Raw genomic sequence first — 13,725 nt, 5'->3', positions numbered from 1 at the left:
AACTAATTAAGTTCAACAATATTCTTGCAAAAAGCAGAGAGCAACACATCCGTTCTTCTCCGTGTCCGGAACACAATTCCGTTAAATCGATATTTTGGATATCAATGACAATCGATATTGTCATTTCTTGCGTTGCAGTTCGTGTTGGCCAAAACGTTTCACACTATGATTTATAAAAGGTCGTAACGATATAATAAAATATCGTCAACATTTTTTTCATTATTTTTGATTTTTAAACAAGTTTAATAATATAATGATATTTATACAGAAAAGAGATAGCAGATGTGTTAATACTTATAAATACAGGAATATATTCGTTTTTTAACGAGTGAAATGTCACGAGATGATAGCATGGTCAAAATATAATCTGAATTTCACAGATTGATTACATTTATTTCAATCGTGCCATCGTATCAAAAATATTAAATTATGAAATAAACGCGTGGAAGAATTTCAAGCTTTTTTTACCTATCGATTTAATTTTAATTTTAACTTATCGATATCCCTTTTATATCCCGCTTGAATTTTCGTGTTGAATTTTATATACTGATATAATGTTATTCCAATTCTGCGTACATGCGTATCATTGAGAATTAAGTTTAATCAACTGAACGAGATGATTTAATGATGCTGGTTTTCAAAGTTTAATTGGTTTGTAAGCAATACTTTATACTCGTATTTCATAAAATATGTCGATGCAATGAATGCCGACGATAAAATCGTGTTTATAAAACATACATTTTTAGAATATATATAATATATAATATTATTATTATTTGCTTGAAAATTGAGAAAGATTTGTATTTGCATATCTAGTTAATAAAAGTTACTGATAAATAAAAATAAGATAAAATTATTAGATATTAATATATAACAAATAATAGATGATAAAGATCGAGAAATATTATGAGTATATATTAAATTTAAAATTTTTAAGGAGAGAAGATTATAATTACCAAAATGTTATTTTTTTTATAGTTTATCAAATTTTATTTTATACTTATATCTCATTACTCTAATATTTTTATTTTAAGAATTTAAAACAACAATTTAAATATTTTTTATATTTTGAAAGTACTCAATAATTAAAATTAAATGTATAAGTTATTTTTCAAAATTGAGCGGAAAAAGCATCCAAAATCTTGAAATAGGATACGTACAGAAAATATTGAAAATGATTTGGAATCTTAATCAAGAAGAATCTTAATGAAGAAAAAAAAAATTATGATATAATTATGGCATCTCATTTTTAATTTTGTTAAAAAATATATACAACTAAAATTTATTTTTACAAATTTATAAAATATTCCATGTCATGTAATTCATGACTAGAATATTTTATTTTAAGAATTTAAAATCACAAATAAATAATTTAAATATTTTGAAAGTATTCAGAAATAATTAAAATTAAATGTATAAGTTATTTTTCAAAATTTGGCAAAGAAAACATCCAAAATCTTGAAATAGGATACAAAGAGAAAATGTTGAAAATGATTTGGAATCTTAATCAATTAATAAAGAAAAAAAGAATTATGATCTAATTATGGTATCTCATTTTTAATTTTGTTAAAAAATATATACAACTAAAATTTATAAAATATTCCATGTCATGTAATTCAATGACTAGAATATTGACTGCTTCCTATATAATTTTATAATATTGTATTAGAAATTAATATATAAATATTATTACAAATAATAAAGTTCTGTTAGAAAGAAAATTTTTTCCAAATATATTTTTTCTTAATATAATTGTAATATAATTGTTCTTGCGATACGATAGATTCAAAGACAATTCGATAAAAATTTAAGAATTTAAGTAACATGAGCACAAATTCTAAACTCTAAAATATGGTTAACTCGAGAATTCAACGTGGTGAAATTGATAACCCCTGAAGTAGAGAGACTTGAAACTTCGATATGAACTGACCTGAAAACCCGGGACCTGACGAACTCGAAATAATGGAACGGAAGGGACTCGAAACAGGGAGATTTAAAGATCTTCGAGGGATGAAGGAGGGATGAAAGAGCGAATTGAGGTAGTAATATGTTAATGAATTTTATAAAAGGAACATTTTGTGAAATAAGAATTGCTTTAATATGTAATACGTATCTAATGAGAAAACACGACTTTAAAGAATCTTGATAATTTAAGATAAATTAAACAGAGATTTTAATAAATCATTGAAAAAAAGAAAAAAAAGATAAAATATATAAAAAAAAACTAGTAGTCTGAATTTTTAAAAAAATTTTGAAAAAAATATTATATATCTATGATTAAATAAATACATTGACTTTATTCTTTTTGATTATTCTCTAAATATAATATAATTATAATTATAATTTGTAATTTGTAGAAAAATATTTAAATAATTTGAAATGTTTATTTCTCTCATTAAATCTTAACCCAGTTTAAATAATTTTCTAAAAAGAAACAAACTTAAGAATTTTAATAAAGTCGAAATATTTTTTAATTCAACAAGATATCTTAAAGTATTAATTCAATAATTTTAATAATTTCTCATATAAAAAAAACCTGGAGATTTTTTTTACAACTACAATATTTATTGATATTAGAAATATTATTAATCTTGTATAAGTTCTTAGATTTTTTTTTTAACAATCATATTCGAATTGATTACCGAAATCGTTCCATTATGTTACTAATTAATATTGACGACAACATTGTCAATGCAGTTATAATACCTCACTTCTTTTAAATACCCAGCAACTTTATTATACTTCTTTATTTTATCAACCACAGGTCCTTAAACAGATTTCTTAATTGCAACAATTGTTACAAATATTCAAATTAATTATCACAATATAATACAAATTTACAATACTTGCAATATACAATCACATTATATATATCAGATTTCTTAACAACAATCACTGGAATATTCGAATTAATTATCTTTTCAATGCGCGTGACAGTAATTTCATTATAAAATACTCGCGATACTTACAATCATCGGCCGATATACGATTGTACAATTGTATACAGATTTCTTAACCAGTCTCCGCCACCAGAATATTCGAATTGATTATCCCGATCGTTCCATTATACCAGCCGGAGCCGTAATGTCGCGCATTAATGAGTGCAATTAATCCGGCAGAATTAATGCGAGCGACAGCCGTCACGTATATTCGCGTTCAATGCAGAAGCGAGAAACATCGCCTCTACCCCCTGCCTCACCCCCAACCTCACCCTCCCGCGATATTATTTATTACCAACGGACGGCTCGCGTTATATTTCGCCCACCCGTTATACCGCGCCACCAGGAGGAAGTGCCTTTTACATTTCCCGGTTTGGACGTTGCATTTAATTGCATTCCCTCGTCAGGTATGTCGCCTATGAGGACCCTTATTTTACGCCGTTATTACGAGCCCCTGGGTCTTCGCCCTATTCGCCACCGACAACGAACAGGAATTTCTCGTTTTGACAACATAATAGTCGCCTCTCGCAATCGTCCTTTTTTTCCTCTCTCTCTCTCTCTCCCCTTTTCTTTCTCCCCTCTCTCTCTCTCTTTAATTTCCAACACAGGGCAGAATTTCGCGGCATTTCACCCCCACGAAAATCGCTCGTTCCGGAGATTGCGACGAAAATATTGTTGATTCACGGCACGAACGAGGGCAGCTCGTTGATATTGCTTGAAAAATTCAGAAAGGAGAGGGGGAAAAGAATAAATCGGTCCAGTCCAATGTTTAATTATCGAGTTTTAATTTGTATTGGTACAAATACCGGGGGCGGTGTAAGATCGAGGAAATCGTTGTTCGAATCTTTTCGTTTCCATGCATTTTCCTTTCTTTCTTTTCTCCTCGCTTTTGTCCTTGCCATGATAATATTTTATCGCGCCCCTACGGCCGATCGATCGGTTTCGAGTTCGGTAAACGCGACAATTTTACAGCCCCTATACAACGATCGTGTTTATACAGGAGAGGAAGTGTATATATATATATATATGCGCGTGTATGTGTGTGCATGTGTGCGTAAGGTTCGTTTCGATGTCGCGTTAAAAGCATTTCTCTTTTTCCTCTGACGTGTAACTATGGCGCATACAAGCGGACGAATCGCCCGTGTTCTTGGTCGGTCTGCAAGGGCGTGGTTTACTATGGATCGCGATGGAACATCGAATTGAACCGCGTTTTAATAGTGGTTTGTCGCGATGGATACACGAATGGTTAGGGAAAATCGCGGCTCAGGAGTGATTCGCCCGTGGATTACTCCTATCCATCAAAATGTCAAACTTGCTGTCTGTTCCCGTGTTACGGTTTCTAACTTTTTGCTTCATTTTTTGGTTAAAAACGTGTATTTTTTTTTTTTTTTTTTTCAGGATTGATCTTTTGCACTTGTGTAGGGAATAACTGTGTATCTACGCGTAGATATTGTGTATCTGTTTCAAAGGAATTGAATTCAATTTTAGACTTCTAATTCTACATTCTGGAAAAAATCTATAAAAATTTAATTCACGATTGTTTCTAAAATTTAAAATTATGTTAATATTATATTGTTTAATTTGTATAATATATCGAACAGTTTCATTAAATACTTTTAAATTTAATTAGAGCAATTTATGTAATAAAAATATTATTACCTTAATTAAGTTACTTAAGTTTCTTGAGATCTTGATAGTTAATGCTTTTTACAGTAATTATCCTACAATTCTATTAAATTCTTTTATTCATTTCAATTAATTCTTATTCATTCAATTAAAAGAAAAAGATAATGTAATAAGTTAGTTGAGGACTAAAATAAGTAAAAAGTTCGAGTAATAAATTATTATAATGGTATAAGCTGTAAATTGGTTAAGAATATCAGAAAAGTCAATGTTAATATCATAGTATTATAGAAATTTTATCAAAAATGTTACAGGATATTTAATTTTGCCCTTCTTTTGTCAGAACGTGAATAGATAAATTTCTTTCAATACGATCAATGTTATTTGCTTATTTTTATTTTCAGATAATATAACAATGAAAGAATATTTATAACGAAATTGATCTCCAAAATAAATACTACTTAATTTATTGATAACACGAATAAATTATTATTCACATATTTCTCATTCTTTAATCCCATACTCAAATTCTTTTTAAAACTTCTTGAGATTCAAAAATGAAGAATCCTGATGTTATATATTAATATTATTTATTGGAAGTATCGTTCCTGATATAATTGGATTTTATCTCACGAATTAAATGATCTCTTTGTTAACTAAAACGAGAAAATAATTAAGCGGAAGAGATGAAATAACCGCGGCCGTTCGTGATGAAATATCGCGTTATTATGCTGGGAAGGTTGCCTTAAATTGAACAGGTATTTGACAGAGACGGTGACAACTGTATTGTGTCGTGCACGCGTTGCGCTTCCGGTACCGGATAGAATAATACAGGAAACAAGCGCAAGACAAAAGGCCAGCCAGAAGGCCTTTAGATGAAAGTGTTTCATAAATGCGCAATGCATCGTGGCTTCTGTCGGAAGCATGGAAAATGAGAATATTCGCCCCTTGCAAGTATATTAATTACATTAAATTCTTTGATCTTCTATATCCTTAAATTTCCTTTCTTTTTTTTTTTTTTTTTTATTTTTAACCTTAATATATTATGTCAATAATATAAACGAAATATCACAATAAAATATATATTAAAATAATATATTATTGCAGTAATACAATGACAACGTCTTATATTCTTCATGACAAAATATTTCTTTATTTTTATTGTCATTTACTGGATAGTACAAAGTTTATTTGAAAAATAAAAAGAAGCAAATGCAAAATAATTTGGTAAAATCGTTGAATAAGTGATATTCAATTATAGAAATAAACAAGGCAGTATACTATATATGCGTCATATTGCGCATGCGCAAAGTCGATATTCGGCGAATCGGTTATTTTCGGCAGTTTCCGCCGAATCATCGGTTGAGCATCGCATTGGCTCCAAATTCGCAATCATTCCACAATTATTGTAATCATTCAAAGCAAATAATTAATCGTTCATAATCAGTAAACAATCGAATCGAATCAGAAATGATCTTGATCCTTAGCAAATCGATTCCACGATTAAATTAAATTATCATTTAATTTGACCGCACTGTGAATGCTCTTATTGAATTGTGAACGATATTAATGATATGCCTGATTTGATGTGATTTGTACTATTAATTATATTATTAATATGAATTAAATTTAAACAAACTAATTTTCTATAATACGATCAATAATTAAAAATTTTTGCTTATTGCGGTCCCGTGAAGAATTATTCATATTATTTATAAATTGTAAACGTTCTTTACAAATATTAAAATGTTCTGTCCATTACGACGAAATATCATTTACAATATATAAATAGTGAGATATCTTGCGAATCAAAATCGTGAAAAAAGCAAAATCCATTATTATCCAGAATTATAAATATAATTTAATAGCTTTATTATGCTTTTAAGAGAGAAAAAAAGAAATTCAGATTTTCAGCGAAAGGAAAATCGAGTCAAAATGGAAATGTTATTAACCATACTGGGAAATGTCGTTTCCCGAGTTTCCACTTACACTCACGATGAAAGAAAAGCTTTTAAGGGCAAGGTTCTAAGAGATGTAAGACGTCATTACGTTACCTTGACTAAAACTTCACCTTTTGTACGAACTGGAACTTTCGGTTTGAGTATGCTGGTTAACATTGTTACACGCTGTTATAAATGTAAGAAAGCTCGTGTAAGATGAGATCTTACGTAGAACACGATACATTGAGGTGTATATATGTCGTATTATGAAAGAAAGGCGTTATAAAGAGGTGTAATTTTATAAAATATAAGGCACGATTGTGAAATTATACATAAAGTACACTTTGCTTTTTTATTAACCTCTTGTCGATGTTGCCAGCTGAAATTTTCGTAATCTGATAGATTCTAGATTTAAATACCAAGTAAGAATATTTATGACTGGAATGACAGTTGTATGTTGTTGTATACTATTCTTTTAAAAAAAATATTGAAGATATAAGAAAAATTTTTTGTGAATTTTATTGATAATTTTATTATTATTCAGATTTATTGTTAGATTTTTTAGACAGTCAATTAACTTTACATGCAAAATAATCAAACAATAATGTAAGAATATCAAGAGAAAAATATGAAGCAATAAAGGAAAATAATAAAGTCTTAAAAAGAGGAGTTTTTGTAATAAAGAAGAATAGTATCAGGATAAGGAATATGAATAATAAAAAGGATAGTATAGGAACATGAAAACAGAAATTCCAGATATAGGAAAAGTGCAATATTATTATACTGACTTATTGTTCTTACTACCAGAGGGACGCAAGCTAAACATATTCTTTAAGTACTCGTTCTTCATTTGTTTTCCGATGTATCAACCAAATATTTGGAATTATTTTCTTAATTGTTATATCTAATTTTTGTGCAAGTTTTATTCCGAAAATAAACGAAAATTAACGTCACAGATATCAATAATAATTTCATTCACATTTATATATTTTTTACGAAAGAGTCTTTTGAATCTTTGAGGTTATGAAATTCTAACCTAACTTTTGATTACATTCTTGAATTCTTGGGACATGTTAGTGATTAAAACTTTTGTAGATCTCTTTGATCTGATTTTTGACGTTTGAGATATGATTCTGTGTAAAAATTTTTACTGATGAGTTCTCTTACAAGTCCAAAAAAAAATTCATTCTTTTTTCTTGATATTTTGAGAACTAACATTTAGTAAAGTACAATAGAATAGAACTTTTATTTAGCAAAAAGAAAAGAAAGTAAGAAAAAGAATTTTAACAATCAAATGATAGAGATAGATAAAAAAGATGAAAAAACGAATTTAAAAAAAAACTCTTATCCAATTTCATAAATTTTAATTTATTAATTCTATATCTAATATAGTTTTTCTGCAATTTAAAATAAGATTAATATTATAATGATATGTAATAGATATATTTAAAAAAAATTAAAATTTGTTAAATAAAATGTCTATAAATATTTTTTTTCTTTTTTGGAAAAAGATATAATTGTTTTTGATATAAATTTTTCAATTTTAACAATCAATACAAAATATAATTTATAATAAAATACAATTTAATCAATTATATGTCATAAATGATATCTTATATGAACGAAATTTAGTTTAATGACCAGTGTGATCATTTTCTTTAAAATAGTTTCTGTCAACCGATGTAATCGTAGATATATCTAAAAAGTCCATTCCGAAGTTTCAACTATCTTCCAATGTTCAGTGTCCATCCTGGATCAAGGACGAAATAATTTATCATTCCATTCTACACATCTTTTCTGCAATGGAGTCACATTCTACTGTGACAAAAATGGAACTTTGAGAAATTTCTGCTTTCAAGGAAACGATCCTATTACGGGGAAGGGAAAGGGTAGAACTGTAGTAGTGAAAGAATCCAATCTTCAAAAATAACGCAAAACCTGCAAGAAAGACATTGTACTAATATAAAAGCAATGAAGTTTGAAGAAAGAAATGCCAAGAAAGGGAATTCCAACAATGATAGACATTAAATAATGTAGACTTATCAGAAAAAAAGAATTAGAGACATAAAGAAGAAACATTATTTGAATAAAGTTTTTAATACATTATGTATTTTTAATACATTAAAAATACTATCATTTTTATAAAATACTATGATAATATTAAATTAGATATGAAATGAATATAAGAATGATAATTTAAATTTACATTATAAAAAGAATATGTTATAAAAAAATAAAATAATAATTGGAAAAAAAATAATCAGCCGAGAGAAAAATCCCATAATATTTTATAACAATATTTCTATATTTATTATTAGTATATTTCTATATAGAAATATAACTACTTTCTAACTATGTTGGTATAAAAATTGTAATTATCCAATAAAGATTTTGTTTTTTTTACTATTTCTATTTAATAAAAAAAACTTTAAATTATCTCTTTCTTTTATCTTTCTTTCTCTAATATTTATTTGAATATTAAACTTTATATTAAACTGATTTAACATCTTTCTGTGTTTATAATATAATATCTTAATGTAACATCTCAAAAATTATTAGTTATTTTTAATAAATTTCGTATATTTGCATTTAACCAAAAAAATTATTTAATAAAGATAGTAGAACTATTTTCAAAAAAAAGAATTAATATGAAAATAGAAAGAAAATTCAAAAATTTCAGTGAAATAATGCAATAAAAGTAGCTTGTAAAAGAACTAATTATAAAGGAATAAAACTGAGCGAGAAAATTGTAACAGATATTTTATCAAAAAGAAAAATTCGAAAATACAAAAAGTAACATAAAGGTTTTTGCTTGTAAAGCACTTTCCGGAATCACTGTGAATCTGTATAATTATACCATGTTTCATTTGCAACTTAAAACTGATAACATCTACCAAATGTAATTTGTAAAGTAATTTCAAAGAAGAACTAGTTAGCTTGAAAATATTAAAAGACAAATCTTGACAAGATAGCAATTTTTCTCTGAAAGTAATTTCTAGAAATTAAGAATAACTACTTTTTATTTTGCTCTTTATGTTGATTTAAATGTTTCCTGTTCTGAAATTACTTATCGTAAAACTTTTAATATAAATCTCATGATTGATATAATTTATACCAGTAAAATAGAATAATATTAGAAAAAAATAAACAATTAAAATAATCCAAATACTTAAGAGTAAACAAACAAGAACAGATCATGTTATCATATTACTAGTAATAAATATATTATAATATAAATCAAATATTGCTAGTAATAAAATATTTTCTAAAAGAGATATTAAAAATATTTTTATTACTTATCAAATGATCAAAAAAATTTTCTCACATAAAGATACTTTAAAACTCTAAAGTATATATATATAGAAAATAAATAAAAATATATAAAGAAAATAAAATGTAAAATTTAATGGAAAATAGATTTTCGATAATTACAGCAACATGTATACACATTTGTAACAAGGGATGCTATCTTACAAGGTGAACTAATAACGTAGCTTAGTATTTTCTGAAACGCAAACCCATAATTGTGGTTCATTCAATCATGATAGTGGATGTTGCTGGAAATTGGACGCTCCTCCGCTTCTCATTCTCTTGATGCGTTACCTGATCCTTTCGTTGCCACGCTAAAAGCAAGTTTCTGCGACACAATCCACAGTTATACACAGAGGTTAGGTGGTTGCAACCTTTTCGACAAGAAATAACGGTGCACATAATTCCACCTGTATAGTCCCCCGCATTTTCACCGGAGTTATTCGTAAATTACTTCACTTTGCGCAATGTTCATATAAATTTCATTTTATTCTGAAAGAAAATTCTTCTTTTTATCCTCATGCGCCTTCTATTTTCGTATACGACGTTTTTATACGATGTTTAGAATGGAACAATGTATTAAAACATATTTCTTCTCGTTTGTTAACTTTATTATTAACTTGTTGATAATTGATTGTTAATTTTGGTCAGAAGATTTTTTTTTTTTATATTTTGTTGACATAATTTTAATGTTTTGATATTACGTCGATTCATAAGTTGCAAATTTGAGAAAGTTGAATTGTAAACAATTTGTAAATATTTTTCAAAAATGTTTTTCCGTTGTGATTAATTAATTTTTTTTTATTTTGTTTTTTTTTTATTAGATGTAAATATATTGAAAGACAAAATATAATATTGAATATTGTCTATATAAATATATTTTTTTTCAATCATATTACTATAATATTAAATTTGATAATATTTAATTAATTTCTTTAGTTTTAAATTAATTGAATTTCTTGCATCTCTTTCCAAATTTCGATATTTTTTCGTTAATGAATAGTGAAATAAATAACAATGTCAATTAACATTATTCATAATGAATTTGTTTAAATAATGTCTATTATTACAAATTGCAGTTAGTAATAATAAATAATAATATTTATTGATTTCATGTAGTAATAATTGATTCGGTACATTAATCGACCATAAATTATATTTACATAGAATAATAATTATATGTAACAAAAATAAAAATAAATATAAGATATAAAATATATTGATAAAACGTATTATTAAAAATATGAAAATAAAATGAATTATGTAATATTTTCTGTAATTTTTTAATTTAATCCTCATTGAAATATTTGTTATGAATCATATGGAAGAGTTACTGAAATCTGTTCAAAATTTGAATTTATCTTGTGGAATTATTTATAACATATATTAGCAACGAAGAATTTAATAATACGAATACTAAAATTAGTTAATACATGAATTTATGATTAGTGTGAACATAGATGAGGAAACTTTTCATTTTATCACACATAATTAACGAGATAGAATTTAATAACGATTATGAATCTCTAATGACATTCCAATTTAACCTCATTTTCTCACTTACAAATGAGGGAATGTATAAATATTTATAGTAGCAGCATAACATTAAATTAAATAAAGTTAATCAAAATATTCTTTAAATTCAATATTCAAAACTATAATAAACAAATTAATTTCAAATAAATTGCTTTTGATACTTATACAAATTTAAGAAAAAGTTATACGATATGTAAAAAAATAAGAAAACTACAAGTAAATGAATGGATTAAATCTAAAAAAATTAGCAATTTAAGTGACTCAAAGCGAATATAAATTGACTTTTCATCCAGATTCTTATATTTAAAATTTTAACAATTTTTAACATAAACAAAGCAACTTCATTTCTTGCTTTCAATTCTTCTAAACATAAAGATACACTAATTTACCATAGAAATTATAAAAAAATACTGAGTTTATAGATAAATAAATATAATATAATCATAAAAAAATATTGATTTTGTAAATTATTTTAGAAAGAAATCATCAATTCAAGTGATAAGTTAACTTTTTCTCCCTCAAATCTATTAATTTATACTTATAAAATTTAAAAAAAAAAAGTAAAAAAAATGAACGCAAAGCCAAGGTTTGTCGAAATAAAATAGAAATCAGAATAAATAGTGATAAATGAGCAGGAAGGGGAGTCGAGTTGTAGGCAGACTTGGAAGGAACAAAGACGTAGATCGTTTAAAATAGGGGTTGTATCGAGGGCAGGTTTCGAGGGGTGGCTCGGACAAAGAGCTGGCATCAACGAGTGCTTCGATTCCTTTCCCCTCCCCCCTCTTCCTATACGAAAACGCATTCCACCAATCACCGACGAAATACATACACGGTGACCCGAAAATATCGAGCCGGTCCTGCCCTTCGAAAACTTCCCTCTCTCAGCAGAATGGCTGTAGGGTCTTTTCCATGAAATCTGTACGGTGGTTGAAGACGAACGGTGCCAACTGTACGCCTCGAAGGAAGAGGAAACCCCCCCCCCTCCACGAGCTTTCTCGATCGTAAATTTTCCTTTCTTCGTATCTTATCCCGGACGATATAGCTGTCGTCTAACTATTGCCAGACTCCATAAGGAAATCTGCTTTCGCCAGTCTTCCATCCCTAATGTCTAATACTGGTAATGGTATATCTCGTGAGATTTTGTTTCTTTTCTCTTTTATCCGCCGTTTTCGCGTTATCTCATCGGTTTTATCTCGAGGTCGTCGCCCGATCGAACATCCATTCGAAGGGGTGACTCGTGTTAATAGATACTATTTGTTCTTTGGATTCGATATAGGTGGAGTTTGAATAATAAGGGTGCGTGAACATTCTAGCTGCCATTTTGGTGATATTCAGATATCCAAAGATTTGGATTACTTTCGATATTATCGGCTTGGTATTATTTTAGTAAAATAAGGAAATCCGATTATAACGGATATTTGTAGAATTGAATTCGAGTTTTGTGTAACCGTTCGATTCCTTTTTTTTCTCTTTTGGATCGATTCTGTGAGAATTCGAAACCCATTCGCCATATTGTTATGAATTATATCGAGGATGGTGGACACGATGACGGATTTACAATTGTCGATCGATCCCTGTTCTGGAAGCCGAAATCGGGGGAGAGAATTTTCATCGATTTTATTCCACCACCGTGAAATCAAGGAGGGACGAATTCCGTGGACAGAGCGCCACTAAAAATTTTATCTCTCGATAAAAAATAGAATACACGGATTGGAATGCAGGCTTCAATGGCGGCGGTTTATGCTCCGCCGGGAATATGTGTTTTCGCGGTGAGAAAATTAAGAATTTGTAGGAAGAATGTTCGTAAAATCGTAAAAAAAAAAAAGAAGAAAGAATAATAAAATCAGCGATGTTGCGTTGCCCTTTATTATTATTTATGAGGTGTAGGAAATATTATATTTTAAGTTTATGTTGGAAATGATGATCGAAATGATTGTTTTTTTATATTTAATCTTCTAATTTATTCTCATGTTCAATTTTATATCAGAAATTTTTTCAACATTAATATTCATACTAATTTTAATTTTAATCTTACTGTTCTTCTCATAAAGTGAGATAGAAATGTTATACGACAAATATATTTTAAAGAAATGATGAATGTGAACTTTTTCATATCATTTATGAAATGTCACTGACTTAAATTAACATATAGGTTCTTTTTTTCCTTTTAAATTAATCAAATTAATTAAATTCGATTTGTTATTTCCAATTTCCATTACTCAAGATGTCGAGGAGGTTTTTCAAATACATCTGATCAGGATGAAATTTTAGAAATAAGCATTATTTTGAATCAAAATGTGCTTAGTTATATAAAATTGTTAAATTGTTTTTGCTTTCGTATTATTATATAATTTTATAAAATAAATTCATTCCATTCC

The 13,725-nt window shown here is 27.5% G+C and overlaps 1 protein-coding gene across 1 annotated transcript in view; it reads left to right on the top strand.

Moving 5' to 3' along the window:
• Window positions 1-13,725, top strand: part of LOC411617 (inactive rhomboid protein 1) — a 377,697-nt gene that overhangs the window by 55,551 nt on the left and 308,421 nt on the right. The gene's annotated exons all lie outside the window — the stretch shown is intronic.

Source organism: Apis mellifera, linkage group LG14, assembly GCF_003254395.2.
Source record: "Apis mellifera strain DH4 linkage group LG14, Amel_HAv3.1, whole genome shotgun sequence".
NCBI classification, from domain to species: Eukaryota; Metazoa; Arthropoda; class Insecta; order Hymenoptera; family Apidae; genus Apis; species Apis mellifera.
Note: the sequence above shows the minus strand (reverse complement) of the source record. Positions and strands in the feature narration are given on the sequence as shown.